The 16,491-nt window shown below is 36.1% G+C and overlaps 1 protein-coding gene across 1 annotated transcript in view; it reads right to left on the reverse strand.

The window, feature by feature from the left end:
- LOC105387543 overlaps window positions 1–8,733 on the reverse strand; it is an 88,862-nt gene extending 80,129 nt beyond the window's left edge. The window contains exon 1 of the mRNA XM_038112987.2: window positions 8,573–8,733. The gene's annotated coding sequence lies outside the window, so the exon portion shown is untranslated. The remainder of the gene's footprint in view (window positions 1–8,572) is intronic.
- Between the last annotated feature and the right edge of the window lie 7,758 nt (window positions 8,734–16,491).

A 16,491-nucleotide genomic window follows, 5' to 3' on the forward strand; every position in this document is an offset into this window, starting at 1 on the left:
TTCTGTGATGTAGAAAGTACAGTGCTCCAAAAGAGCTGGAGAATCACGGCAATTTCAATAAGTTTTCCAAAATTTAAGTATAAAAATTAAACTTAATTTAAGCAAAGTAGGAAACGAATAAATAACTTTAAATCAGTAAAAAGAAATATATACCTAGAAAGACATGTTACAGACGAATATTATAACGTAATCTGCTCATTAATGGAACTGGGAGTATAAAACGCAACTTTTTAAACAGTGTTGCAACCCGACTAATGGGTTCCTACATTACCGCAAAAACTTCAGAAATAAGCTCACTAAAAATTACATTTGCTATATTTAACACATCAAGCTTTACAGCTATACCTACAGGATGTTGCAAAGGTTCTATATGATATCTATATAAAGTATATTCTTTTATCTGATACTTAACTGACAATTGCAAATGTCAAGCTGAATTAAAATTGGTAAAAATATTTCACAATCTGACATTTGCACTTGTTAATTTTGGGTGACTTGCGCAAGACATTTAAACGTATTTAAATCTATTGCTCGCTTGCTTTGACAGCATAGTGACAGAGCAAGACATCTAGTATCTAAAATAAAATAATAGACTTTAGTAAGCCGACACGGAGTGGGTATCTCAGAGTATAATTCTTTATTAATTTTTTTGTACCTATTTTATTTACAATATTGAAAGGACTTAAATATACTTACAGTGCGACGATCTTATCTGTTCCGGTGACAGTTAACTAAATTGGTCCATATCTCATTATTTACTTATAAATTATATATAGATATAGATTAGATGGGTTTATAAAAACCGCAAGGGTAAATTACCATTACGGGAAAACTTAACAAATTAAATAATGAAGAAATATAAGACATTTACGTTAGCTCTCACCAGAACAGATAATTTTGTGGCACTATAATAATGGTGGTTCTATAACATTTGAACCATGTGACCACCAAAGTTTCTATGCATTGTTTACGTTTATTTTTAAACTAGCTGTTCCCGCGAGCTTCGCTTCGCCTTAAAAAGTTTTCCCGTGAAGTTCCGGGATAAAAAGTAGTTCTTCTCATGGTCTCTAGACCATAAATGAACACCAAATTTCATTCAAATCCGTTCAGTAGTTTTGGCGTCAATGAGTAACAGACAGACTGACACAGTAACTTTCGCATTTATAATATTGGGATAAGTTATTTAGAATGACCCTGGGTCCCGTCGCCCACAATCGGCATTCCCTTTTTTTGTTTATATTGAAAAAAGCAATATTAATTAATATGATTGAATTAACGACCATGGAGGTCCTGCATCAGATGCACCCATCTCGTTATTAAAACCACACTAAATATTTTTTCGCATTTTCAACAAGAGAAGTAGTTAATTTAAACGAATACAATGGGCACACCAGGCCAAGCGGGGTAATGGCTCTGGAATGTTCCACACAGCTCATTTGGTACGGATTTTTCCGCCTAGATGAAGGCTCGGACGCGCCATGGTAAGTAGCGACCTGTTTAATTGTGATTGTAAAAAACATCACTAGGTATATGGCGATTTGCCATAAATATGGAGCTGTGATTCGAGGAAAGCGAATTAAACGAGTTTATGTAGACGTCGATCACAGATCCATGCCACGGCCGCAGTTTTTATTCGGTTCACGAGTTTAAAAAAGTCGTAGAACTAACAAAAGTTGTTCAGGCTGACCTCCTGAGTCACCCCTTTTCGCCTTATTATGCTGCTTTTGGAATAAACTGTATACATATTACGCATACAGGCTAGATTTTTTATCAGTGAACTGCATATATCTAATGCATTATGTAACGAACTCTGATATATGTAAAGAAAACAGGTATACCTTCTAAGCTATTGCAACACCCAGGCTAGCAAGCCTGGAGTAGCAACTCCAGTTTACTCGGGAGCTAGGCTGGCTGAGCTGAAATCAAGGGGATATGTACAAAGGTTCCACTCGAGAGAGCCACGTACAGGAACTTCGCCCCCTCTCATAATAAAATAGAACAGGTGTACTTTCTTCGGTATTTTTTTTTACTATGAAACAGCAGTTTTAGGGTAAGATTAGATAAAACCTCAAAACAAAATGACAATATAATACCGCAGCGCTCTCCGCCTACAAACATCGGGACTGAGCATCAAACCCAACGGTCAGTGCGGAATTAAACACATAGTATTCGGCTTAACACTGAAAAGTCTTCTATTTACAGGAGAAAAAAAGAAAATTCTCATTTTGCTTAGTGCAAGAACTTTTACAAGTGAATTCTCATAACTTTCCTCTCACTAGGTTACGAATTATGCACATTTAATTGGAGTTTCTTAGAATTTTTTGTCTATATGCTACTGTTAGCAATTTGAAAAGCAGTAAATTATTTTTTTATCATCAAAGCTTAAAATTTATTTTTCCGTAATTAAAATTTTATTGAGAATAACTATATTGAATAACATGTTAATCAAGAACAAACAAATAAATAATAGTCGTTTCAAAAATTATGTCGATGTGTTTTTATTTACAACTTATAATAATATGATAAAGAAAATAGATAGTAGGCCTCACAGGACATGTTTCTACAGATGCTACAAGCTTTACATAAACCTTCACTCATATTACGTACACATTTCATCCCCTGGCTTTAAACAAGCTTCATAGAGTACATTGGTAGCTGAAAGTAAAAGCGTTATGCCGCCAAAATGTTAAAAACCTACTATTATTAAGGACAGAGCACACAAACTGCTGTTTCCTCTAAGCTCCTCAACTTCGGAAATATAGACCGAGCTATGACATTTGGTTTGATTGACAAATCCGATTTTGCCGTTATTTCTTAAATTAAAATAAATTACCCTCATACTGGATTTTGAAAAAATTGTAATCTATTTCATCGTTGATTCCTTTCGATTTCATTGTATGAAAAAGTCATATTTGCCAAAGTGAAAATTTTAAAACAGCCTAAAGTTACATCAATAAAATTATTCCTTGCACGAAAATGTAGAGCCACCTTAATACTCGTAGTGAGTACATAATACATATTCGTCGCTGTGCCTCTTTAGCATATTTAATCCATTATGAGTTTAATGGGCAATGACGGTGTCGGAGGTGGGAGTTGAGCCTTAATTTTCCGTCAGTTTCGAGTTAGTAGGTCGACGTAGGCACCGCTATACAGGGTGTTTCAGAAGAGTTATACCTGTAGTAAGCCGCAAAAAGGTGACCCGGGGGGTCATTCTGGCCATGTAGCACAGGGCGCTAATAAGACGTGACCAAAGTTCTCCGTCGCGCTCGCTCTTGAGACTGCGCGATGTGAGTGAGCGCGATGCAAAACTCTTGTCACGTCTTATATGCGCCCCGTACTAGCCCTTCTGGTCAACCTTGGCTCTACAATTTTGGAAAATTCACAAAATAAAAAATATTTGTTCAAAATATACTTTGTTGGTCACGCGACTTGATACGTCCGGTTTTGCAGCACCCTGTATGTACGGTGTCCCTATTTGGCAATCTTTCAACGTAAATAATGGACTTGTGGAAAATGTGGAGGAATGCTTTTAACCATCCATAAAAACGAAGCGGGTTATGAATTGACAGACGACAGACATCTGTGTATCTGTCTGTGGTGGCGATGTAGCACTAAAACGAAATATTGGTTATTTTTCGAAAAAGGGTTGGAAGAGGCGTGTTTTTAAATAAAATGAAAAATGTGTGTGTGTGTGTGTTTTTTTTTTACATCCATAGAACAACGACAACGCGGACTCAGGTCAACACATCAGTAAAAAAAATCTCAATCTGTCATTTTAACATTTACAACTTTTTTTTATTCAAACTACTATTTTATCTATCACTGTCTATAGAATATGTATAGGTACAAACAAACCAACTTAGGTATTCAGAATGCATAAAATCGATTAATAATATTCTCGAAACGATTATGACAAACACTTTGTATAAATAGACCGGGCAATCATTGTGTAATAAAAATCAAACTAATAGCACATCCTAATAATCTATTTTATTTTATTGGCATATCTATTTTAGTATAGCGATTACTTGATACTGAAATCGAAGTGGAAATAAATGAATATATTATAATACCAAAATATATAAAACACTTTTGCTATTATAAGTTTGTAATTTTTATCTTGCCGTAGAATTATAAAAGACTTCGAAAAAACCATAAATACCTACCTAGATCTTGGATACGACATCAAAATACAATTTTGTTTTTTTTTCCTTTGTTTTTGATCAAAACAGTTTGTGGTTGCCAACTATGATAAAATTGCATTCCGAATTTGCGCTTGGGGAGAAAACTTCAATTGGTTTACAATTTTGCATTTATTTAGCTGTGTCATGTGGCCCATTCTCGATTTTATGTCCTGTTTTGAAACTTGTTCTAGATTTAGTCTACAGAGATTTGCGTTCAAATTCCAATTTCGGTAAAGCTCAGCTTTTACATAGGAAGCTCTAGATTGGCGATAGGTTGCGAACATAATATAATTTCCTTTCATGATGGTGGATACTGCATATATCTTGCTGGATAGAGGGAAATCAATTTCACGTAGAAATGTTTCGTATCATGGTTCATCAGCGCATCATGGTTTTCATTTTAAAATACATTCGATTCTTAAATCTTTCTGTCATTTTCCACTTAGACCTCAAACATACTCGTAATTTTTTTTTTTGAATTAGACAATAATTAATTTATTACATTTATTCAAAACAAATAGCTTGAAAGTTGCGATTAAAAAAAAAAAACTTCGTGGCAGTTCATCCTGATTAATACTTACCTTTTTTTATGACGACTTTTCGTAAAGTTACGCACGTAGTAACTATCTAGTCAACTAGTCATCTGTGTTTCAGGTTACAATACAATATTTACTGCAATCAAGTTTAAGTAGAACAAGGATTTGTTTTATTAGCTCAGTGAGTTGTTTGTAAGTGTAATACGATCCTAATGGATCCTTGAGCAATCTTGTCTATACTGTATAATGGTACCTATACTGTCTTGTTTACTAGAAAATACTTTACCTATTACAAGCTACCGTGCCACCACCGTACCGTACCTACGAGGTACCTACACTTTAGAAATAACCAATCCATAAGCAGCGACGATCGCCTGTCACCAGTTACGTCAGATTTGAAAAGCGTGCGACGATGGCAGGATTGTTAATTGGTGATGTTCGGTGGTGGTATTCCCCATTGGACTGTATTATAATATGTAGGTATTAGGCATATTAATAAATAGCTATATGTATTCACATTCGCCTAGGCGGAGATGGTGGGACGACCTGCATTGCGATTCTATAGAGCTAATTGTCAAAACTCGATTCTGAATCCGGAGTGGGTTTTCAAATTGACCCATCAAATTTCGAGATTTTGACAGATAATGTATGAGATGACATATACACAGTGAAAGGTGAAGGGAGAATGAAGATCGAAGTGAGATGTCTGATTTTACAGAATCGCAAAATCGCAATGATGGACAGATTTTTGCCGGATTGGCGTCAGGTGGTCGACAACAGAGACGTGTGGAGTAAACATGGGGTGGCCTTTTCCCAGCAGTGGTACACTGTAATTGACTACTTAAAAAAAAACACATGTAGGGTGCTCACGCCGATGTGCCGTCGTCACAGTCAGTTTCGCTTCAGTCAGTAAACACGTTTAACCCGTGTTACAAAGCATATTCATGCATAAAATATAACATATCGGTCAATTTTGACGATAAATTGTGTTAGTATAAGGTAAAAAACATGGCTAGTGTAGTCGGACCTACTTACTTAGTGTTCCGTACCATTATTTTAAATATTGTTGGCTAGACACATACCTACCAGAATACTTATAATAGAGTGAACACAATACAATGTGAACGGTTAATAAGTTCCGGCCCGGGTTGCAATTTGTTCTCAGGTCTTGTTATGTGCTCAAAAATCCCATACCCTATGATGTGAGTCCCATGAGACAGTGCGCCTGTGTTCTCCATATCTCACCTTGACTTAACTTAATAAAAAAACCTAAAGAACATTTTCCTTAATTAATAAGCAGTATTTTCCCAAAACTGTGCGCATCTGCATTACAATACACGGACTGGACACTAACGAAGTAGATAAAAGAAAGGCCAATGTCTTTCATACGAAGCTCTATAACTCCTGAATAAACACAAGCCTTTCACGAAGGCTTAAAATTTTGTTAAAAAGGGTTGCCGACTGCGAGTGGAGCAGATTTTTCACACGAATTAATCCTCGGATAACCGGGATAAATGAATATGTAGGTAATAAATAAGAAATTCAACACGACGCTAACAGAATTTAGGGTATTTTTAGACGCAGGATAATGGTGTTGTGAAATAAAGCGTCAACGTTTCATTACTAAGGCCTTGGTCTCCTATTTACGCCGTAGGTCGCGTCCAGCGTCACGCCGTAGGCCGCGTCACGATGCTCACTATAGAAATGTACTGATGCGGTCTCCCTCACACGCCGACGTTTGGCGCGTAGATGTATGAGCATCGCGACGCGGCCTACGGCGGTGACACTTGACGCGACCTACGGAGTAAATAGGAGACCAAGGCCAAAAACCAGCTAACGTCAACCAACTTTCAAATACTTACTTGCGTTTTTTTTACAACTTTATAGAAAAATTATTATCAAGTGATTTTTTACTATAGGGAGTAGATTTCTTTTTCACGAATCTCCATACATCTTAGAAAAAAAGTTGTTTAGAATAACGGCTTGTATGACTATTTTTCGGATGTGTACGCGGAAAACCCTGTACAAAAACACGTTTATTTTTCCTTCCGCCGCATTATTCGGATACCGCTATTGAAACTTGCTTAAAGCGATTTGCGGTTCATAAACGAACGAACGGTAGCCCGAAACCACGTGAATGTTAAAGTTTCACTCGTTGACTACATAAAATTTATGATTAATATTAGTACGCGGTCTTAAGTTTTGCCATTTCATTAGTTACTGACATTAGCCATGTAAGTATTTCTCATACTCTGGTATTTCCAACGTAGATTATATTAGATATTTAAATTATCACACGAGGGGGTCCGAAAGAAACTTCTCCGAGTGACGCATCAATTGTGCTGATATGACGACACATGGTGAAACGCAACCTCAACGAAACTGCAACTACTAGTTACTTTTGAGTTTATGCCATAGATGGCCATAGATACTTTTGAGAGACAACACACGTCGCAACTAGTTAGAAACCGGTTTCAACTCAAAATTAACTAGAAGTTGCAGTTTCGTTGCAGTTGAGTTTCAGCATGACTGTGTGCTGGGCCTAATATTTCTGATTTTGGTCGAAGTTTAAAATTTCTACAAAAGATTATTATGCAGCGTAACTCAATATGTTACAGCAGCAATAAGAGACAACACACAATGGTTCGATTCGATTTACTGTTTCACCACCAAAAAAGCAAGTGTAGCATATATTAAATATTAACACCGCTATTCATTTGTAAATTTTTGGTAGTAAAGCCATTATTATTTGTAAGACGTCTTATCACTGTACTAACAGACCAACACAGTGTGATAGACAGTGGCGAGATAGTCGAGCACGGTATTCGAACCGAAGAATTTTAGAGATCATGCTAGGTACAGTCAGCTATTCAGATATCTGACCCTTCGCTATAACAAAAATTTGATTCGGGGTTACACACCCCGAGCAAATTGACTTTGGCTATCGTCTTTTATTATCGTCCTTTAGATTTATTTTATTATTATAATAACGATAAATCCAGACTATTAACTAATAGTTTTATATCGGTACAATTTTACTGCGTAACAGCAAACCTTCCGCTAGATATTTGCAAAATGTTTCAGACGCAAAAAATCTGTCAGTCTGAAACACTTCCGTCTCCTTTGCTCATTGCGTATGCAATCAAAATCCGTTCAGAAAATCAAATTCCTTTTTGAACTCCAAATTGGCGCTTTACGTGCCGAGACTGAAATGAGATCAATCCACATATCGTTTCCGAACCGGTATTTTTAAACGAATCAGCGGATCTCCGGTGAATCCACATAGATCTGTCTTTTAATTCTTTTTTCAATCCAGTGGTTCACCGCAGCAGCTTTGTAGTTCCAGTTAGGAAAAACGACAGATACATTTAGTAAAATACACTTACGAGCTCTTACGAGCAATGAAAAAATTCCAGTGACATGAAACGTCAATGGTAGGTGAAACTTTTTCATTGTGCGTGAGTGTAAATAGTGGCCTTATATAAATAACACCCTGTAAGTTTTTGTGTAAATGATACTTATTCACACGCATCACAGACTTGTCTTCAGTATATTATGTATTCACTATTCAGCAATTAGCTTATTTGGTATGACTGCACTTGAACTTATTTTTGTCGGAGATTGACAAAACTTCAGTTCAATAGGTAGGATAAAGCCAGACGGACCACGAAGTCACGTAATTGTGTTATGAATTTATTTATTTTCATGAATAATCAGGATTATATTTCCATATCTTAAATTTATACTAATCAATAGCAGCACCTTCTTGATAAACTTGTAAGTCCAGTAATTATCTTACCCAAACTTATCAGTACAAAACTAAAACATAAGTTTCTAACAAACTAATCATACCTTTTCACATTCCGAACTTGTCCATCCACTAATCTAGTGACTCACAATAGTTGAACGACAGGAAGTTATCCAAGTGTGCCTAATCGTCCAATAGTTTGGCCAACTTTATCGGAAGACATTCGTATGTCGGCGGCAGCGACGCGCGCGACACGACCGCTCCGGTCCAGCGCACAGGATATACTGAGTACCGACACACTCGTGAATCAAGTCGCTGTTGCTACGAAAATATACATCTTCTGCTACGAAATCGCTACGCGACTACGAAATGTGCTACGAAACGGCGTAGCACATTTTTCATATTGTTGCTACGACACAGTATCATGAGTGTGTCATAATTGTTATCATATCCCTAACTAGTAAATAACCTTTCCATAATAGCTTAGGGAATACGTCGCCAATGACGTTATTAGGGTGGACCGCGCAGAATTCAATTGTCCTCCATATTAAATGGCGATTGGAATTTAAATTGCTGATTGGGGTCGGGAAAATGAACGTGTTTGTTTGTACAGCGTGTTTTTTTTTTCAAGATAATCTTCAGATAATGAAATTAACTGTGAAATTATATTCTATTGTATATATTTATAGAATATAGAAACGTCGCGATTCACTCGCAAGCATTGAAAATATATATTATATAGTTAAAAAGGCGACAATTCCAAGTCTTTTGCAGCGTCACTGATAAACGGGCCTATTTCCGTAAGTAGGCCCTTTCAGAGGAATAGGAGAAAGACTAATAATAGCCACATTACGGTATCATCAATTTTGTTGGTTGGCGTAAGAAGACAAACGGGTGAAGTGCATTTATAAAGGCTGGCAAATAAAAATAAATTGAGTTTCCAGAAGCGACCAAGTGACGACGCGGCGTCGCTCTGTTCTATTTATAAATGCCCTAAGCCCTGTGTTTACAGCTGGAAAAAAACAGTAGAATTGTATCTAAGAAAACAATGTTGCCGATTCTGAAACAAAGGTTTTTGTAAATGTAACCTAGTTTTTTGTATTCGTACCTTTTGTTAAAGAGGAAGGTTTCTTATAGAAAAGATGTAATTTGTAGTAAAAAAAATGCTATCAGTTTACACCTTGCAAACACCACAATGAAGTAAATCAAATATGTTTCACTCTTTGAATAGTGAATTTAAAATTCCACTTTCAAATTGCTCTGCCAAAAGATAAAAGCAACCGTAAAACTTCGCAATATTAAAATTTAAACACATAACTTGGTTTAATAACTGTATTGTGTGGACATACGTCCGCATTGCGCTGTAAAAATTTATAGTCTACTACTGCTTCGCTTCGCCTTAAAAAGTTTTCCCGTGGGGATTCCGGGATAAAAAGTAGCCTATGTTCTTCCTCAGGGTTGAGACCATATGTATACCAAATTTCATTCAAATTCGTTCAGTAGTTTTGGCGTGAAAGAGTAACAGACAGACAGACACTGTTACTTTCGTATTTATAATATTATATATATATAAGTTAGGATTTTATTTAACAAACGAGTACTTAGTATGTTTCTCGCACATTCCCGATATCGACATAGTGAGATGACTCAATGTTAGGACCAATAGCAACGAAGTAAACATATTCAGGACTCGTTCGTTAAAAAAATAGACTATAGTACCAAATTACTTCGGATGTTGTATGTAGAAATTAATGAAATACAATAAGTACAAAAGACAGTCTTATGGATAATAGTAATCTATCAAGATTGCTTTGGATACTATAATCGGCGGTATCCTTTGTTTGAAGTTTTCCTAAAACAGAAGATATTTTTATAAAGTTCCTTCCCGTTACCGCAAAATATATTTATTTATTTTATTTATTGAATTATAGGTATGAATTAATACATAAAAAAACAAGCTTAAAGATACTACAATAAATATGAAAGACGTTCTAGGAAACTGAAACTTTTTTATGATCTATTCGCTACATTGAGTGTATTGCATCACGCAAATATAATTTATTTTTCCTATTTCATAGTAGGTAATAAGTGTAAGTATGTATCTCTTAGCTCTAAGGGTTGCCTGAAAGAGATCGCTTTTAGCGATAAGGCCGCCCTTTTTGTATTATAGATTTTAAGTCTTAAATGTTACAACTAGCTGTTCCCGCGAGCTGCGCTTCGCCTTAAAAAGTTTTCCCGTGGGAATTCCGGGATAAAAAGTAGCCTATGTTCTTTTTCAAGGTCTAGACATATGTATACCAAATTTCATTCAAATCCGTTCAGTAATTTTGGCGTGAAAGAGTAACAGACAGACAGACACAGTTACTCTCGCATTTATAATATTAGTTAGGATTAGGATTAGTTAGGATAATAAAGTTATACTACTACTACTACTACTACTACTACTACTATGTTTTTAAGTAGTGGCTTCTCTTTTAACCCGCTTTTGGTGGTGAAATATGACTTACTTAACTTAGTATCCTATGTCCCCTAGATTGGGCAGAGAGCGCCCACAGTGACTCTCCATCGCAACCTGTCCTGAGCTTTGCGTTTGGTGGTGAAATATAACGGGGCTTAATATTATCGATTCGTTATGAAACGTCATGATAAAAGAAAACCTAGTAAAGGCTTCAGGCTTAACTATAATGACGTTGTGAAACTACATTGCTTACGAAATTCGATCCCTTTCTTAGCGTAGAACAAGACTCTCTTAGGTAGTTGGTAACTTATATGTAATCTGTGCTCGTAGTAAATAATTTATTTATCTATTTAATCATTTCTTACACAAATATAAACATAATTGTACAAAGGGTGGACTTAATGTTATAAGCATTTTCTACCATACAACCCACAGGAATAATAAGGAAGGCCACGGTATCGATGAATATGTATACATACACTGAAAATGCATCAAAACAAATTTTAAAAAAATATGTAGTGAGAGTCGTTACATCAAAGGACATTATAATGGACAACATTTCATTTTCTTTACCCTATATTTTTATTAGCTATTCGGATAGTTTATAAAAAATTAGAGGACCCGTATTTTTTTATTTTGTATATACATTAATTTTTGCATGTTATTTTTAACTTTAAAGTTAATTATTTTAAAACCGGAAGTGAGGTTACATATGAGGCTCAATTTTTATTTTTGTCTATTGCCGTAGTCTCGAAAAAAAACATAAATGACACTGACAAGTGACATTTAAACTTTGTTTACATGCCAACCAACAAATGGGTCATTTTCAAATGACATTGATATTTCTGATGTTACTTATCATGTAAAAAAATAAGCAGAAGCATTTTTTCAGCTGTGTAGGCGGTGGCATTCTCTGGGACATATTATATAGAGGTCATCTCTTAATACGTACTAACCATTTTATATGATAAATTAAAAAAAATATCAGAAAGTGTCAGAACAGAATTTATGAAAATGACCCAAATAAACAACGACGTCACGATAAAACGTCAACGTCAATCAAAAATGAAAGTGACAGTTACTTTGTTTTTAAATCTATAAGCTTTGATCATCAAAACGCATCGCACCTGATGCATGACGTCATCAGCACTTATTTACTATTTCATGATTTTCTCGAAAATGGTACATCCAAAAAATACAAAAACATTTTTTTTGTGGCCTTTAGAGCTAAATCTCGAAATGGTTTTCGATTTATAGCAGCTTTAGTTTTTTGAAATGTTGTCCATTGTATTGCTAATTACATTACTGTAATGCCAAAAAGAACAGAACTTAAATATACTTATCCTTCACTTTTCAGTGAATTAACTTATTACTTAGCGCGTCCGGGAGCTTCAGAGATAACTTTGAAAGCTAGATTAAGTTAGTCCGCGCTAGGATTAGATTTTACAGTTTTCACTGAGGATACCTAAGCACAGAGTAATGTTCCTAGTATATAAACGTAGATACGGTAAGATATACACTTTAAATAGGAAGAGTACTTTTATTTATTATGTTTAATTATAACAACAATTAAGACATTAACAATTAAGGACGACCGAATGGCGTAGTGGTTAGTGACCTGACTACTGAGCCGATGGTCCCGGGTTCGATTCCCGGCCGGGGCAGATATTTGAATAAACACAGATATTTGTTCTCGGGTCTGGGATGTGCCCGTAAAATGGCAATAGGCCCGCCCCCTATTACATTGGGACTAACATAACACTCTGGCGAAAAGTGGGTGCAGCAATGCACCTCTGCCTACCCCGCAAGGGAGTACATTAGTACAAGGCGTGAGTGCGTGTGTGTGTGTGTGTGTGTGTGTAACAATTAAGATGGAATTTCACTAAATGTTAAACGTAGAAAGTTTATTTTTCCCCAAATCAGCATATCAGGGAAATTCAACTTTACTGATCGCAAAGTTTTTTTCAATTAATATAAGTAAGTATAATTATTATTGCAAAGGACAAGTAAATAGGTGTCAATGATCAATGACCTTTCCGCCGACAACACCGGTGCCGGGTGTAGTGGCCTAGTTATCTAGTTACGCGAATGAGATACCTACTTCTGTTATATACTAAACTTATATGTATACATTATACGAGTAGATGCAGCGAGTTTCTATAGCGGTATAGTAAACCAAAAGGTGTGACTCGGAGGGTCATTCTGAAAAAGATTTGTTCTACGACTGATGATGATTGGTCCTACTGATTTCGGCTATGGCGACCACTTCGACCCCTAGTTCTGAGCTGAAGCAGGTGCACAAGTTTCGTTATCTGGGGAGCACTTTAACATCCAAGTGTGACCTTGACGCCGAAATTAATAACAGAATAAGCGCTGCAGCCGCGGCATTTGGCAAATTGCGTTCCAATGTCTTCTGCTCACATGATCTTAAGCTGGCTACCAAAATATCTATGTATATGGCGATTGTGCTGCCAAACCTCCTATACTCCTCCTAGACGTGGTGTTTGTATCGCAACCACATACGCACTTTAGATCGTTTCCACCTCAAATGTCTACGATCCATCATAAAGATCCGATGGTCTGACCGAGTGCGTAACACCGAAGTTCTGCGACGGGCCAATGTTGGTGGCATTGAGGCCTATTTAATGCGTCGACAACTTCGGTGGTGCGGTCACGTATCGCGTATGGCGGAGGAGAGAGTGGCGAAGCGCATCTTTTATTTTGAACAAGAGGAGGGTAAGCGGAAACCTGGCGGACAACTCCTCCGATATAAAGATGTTCTACAACTATTGAATACGATTACGAGTAAGACTCCTCTACGACATATTATATGGAACTGAGATTATTTTTTCATGGTATTTGTAAAAATCTATCTAAATATATTGCAGAGTAGTGTCATTTTATAAAGTGCTTAATCCGATCAATCAAACGTTTTCCAATTTCAGCGAGGCATCAGAGTAAGCTGGTCGGTACTATTCAGAAATAGTTATTCTAAATTGCACTGAACTTACAGTGGATTCTAAAATTCACTTTCTTTTCAAACTAGAGACCCTGGGAGCCTGTAGCTGCAGACACTATCTCCTTCATTTCTCGGAGCTTATTTGTGTTAAAGGAGAAGCTCTATGCATTTTATTTTGTATGATTAAAGAAAGTAACATTCAGAGTCAAATAAAATAAATACGTAGGTACTTAGTTAAGAATAATCAGAGATTTATTTCATTGTACTAATGTATGTGTATGTATACATCTACAATAAAGTGTTAAAATAATTCAATACCACAAAGGATGTAATAATGTGAATGACAGCCGGAAGTAAGTGATATTTTAGTCTACTTCGTTGAATTTTGATCAATTTCCAAATCTCTAAAGGCGAGAATGTTTTGTTGTCCCATTTCGGATTATACTTTTATTGCAACCATCATAACCAACCTACATAAAACAACCATATTACCCACATCAAGTTTTTACTGTCAAAGCTACGAGACAACACAAAGATAGACAAATTCAAATAAAACACTCGCTTCTTCAGCTAAAACATGCAGCGAAATTCATAACACATCGTGCAAAGAAAATCCCTCTTGCAGAGGTCGTTTGAAAGTAAATTCTGGTAGCTTTAGCTTCACAAAGCCGCACTAAACCAGCCTTTCAGTAAGTGTATTACTGAACACGATTACATGACAAATGCTACTCGGAAAAAGGGACATGTTTAAATGGCTTTAAAATAGAACTAACCAGCAATGAGGTCCAGTGAAAAAAACTAGCTTAATTATACCGTCTGCAATATTAAAATACATTTAACAACGCATCAGAATATTACCAACTAGTAACGTAAATATTATGATCAAATTCTAAATTGAATGTTTTTCTTAATTTCTGGCAATTTGGTGTCGACATTTTATAAGTGGAACGTTTTTATCGCTCGTGAGTGAGAAATAACTAAGTACTAAGCCTATACATAAGTTTATTATTTCATTGAGTCAAATTTGTTTCAGACACATCGGTACTCCAATCTAAAATGCCGAATGTGTGTTATAATTTTGTGTGAAGAAAGCTCCAATCCAAAAACAAAAGAATTACACTTCGCAGTAATAATTGCCACCATCATTAATAAGACTAAGCACGCTTCCAACGAGCGCTTTAATTTACACCTAGTACGACAGTAACGAGTATATTATTAATTCCATCCCGGATGAGTGTTTGTCCCGCCCGGGCCGGCCCGGACAAATGAAACCCGGATGGGATCATGACATTCACTTCCAGAGTCCACTGTCCATTGCCACTCTGTTTCTATGTAAATGTGAACCACTAGACATAATTACAAAATATAATTATATTAAAGAATATTTTTCATACAAAAATTATAACCCCCTTATTCATAGACAAGTTCTCAAGGACAATTTGCTCTTTGACAGAGAGGGACAAAACAGTTAAATAGCTAAAACGTCCTATAACTTTTCTATGCATAAGAGGGTAAGTATTCAACGTAACTACAGATAAAATTAAACTTAAACAATATTTTTTTAAGTTTCCGGTGTAATTTGCGTTTGTTATCCCAATGGGTAGATAAACACAGACGTGACGGTCATAACTCATAAGGGAGCGATAATGCGTACCTCGGTAGGCACGCACCTTGCACGTGATATTAAGGGCCCGTACAGGGTGACGTGCCCCGCCAAATTTGGGTTTTCAATGCTCTTCACACAGCACACGCAGTGACATGCACACGTCACATTGAAACCATGGGTCACCCCTGGTCTCTTAAAGTGCATGAAAAACCGCGATCGTATGCACAAGCAGCTTAAAACGAACCCAAATAACTTGACCTTAGCAACAACTTACCGTCGATATCGCAACTTTTGTAACAACCTCTTAAAAAAACTTAAAAGGCATTTTGAACGTTCCGAACTTGATAAAGCAAGCAAAACCAATATAAAACAAACCTGGGAGATAATTAATAATATAACTCAGTATAAAAAACGTAAAACCTCACCCCAGAATCTGTTACACTCAACAACTACTCCTAAAATTGCAGTAAATAATGCTAATAAATATTTCGCACAGGTGGGTGAAAAACTTGCAGCTCAAGTCATAGACAAGCGTAAGAGAGATAAAGACACGCCTTCAGCAACAAAAGTTTCAAAACAAACAAAACACTCATTTGTATTATTAGAGACAGACATTACAGAAATAATAACGATTATTAAATGTTTAAAAAATACTAATTCTTGTGGCTGGGATCTAATCTCCGCAAAAATACTAAAACAAAACATTCACACCCTTGCTGCATTGTTAACGCATATTTGCAATTTGTCAATAAAATCAGGGGAATTTCCGAACGCGTTCAAAAAATCTATAATAACACCTATACATAAATCTGGGGACCAACATAACATAAATAACTACAGACCAATCTCAATATTGCCTACCTTATCCAAAATTCTAGAGCGTGTAATAAATAAGCAACTAACTAAATACCTAGAGTCATTCCAAATTCTATCAGAAAACCAATATGGCTTCCGAAGCGGCAGATCCACCGCTGACGCCGTTTCAAAAATGACCGATTCT

The sequence above is a fragment of the Plutella xylostella genome, chromosome 5 (assembly GCF_932276165.1).
Source record: "Plutella xylostella chromosome 5, ilPluXylo3.1, whole genome shotgun sequence".
NCBI lineage: Eukaryota > Metazoa > Arthropoda > Insecta > Lepidoptera > Plutellidae > Plutella > Plutella xylostella.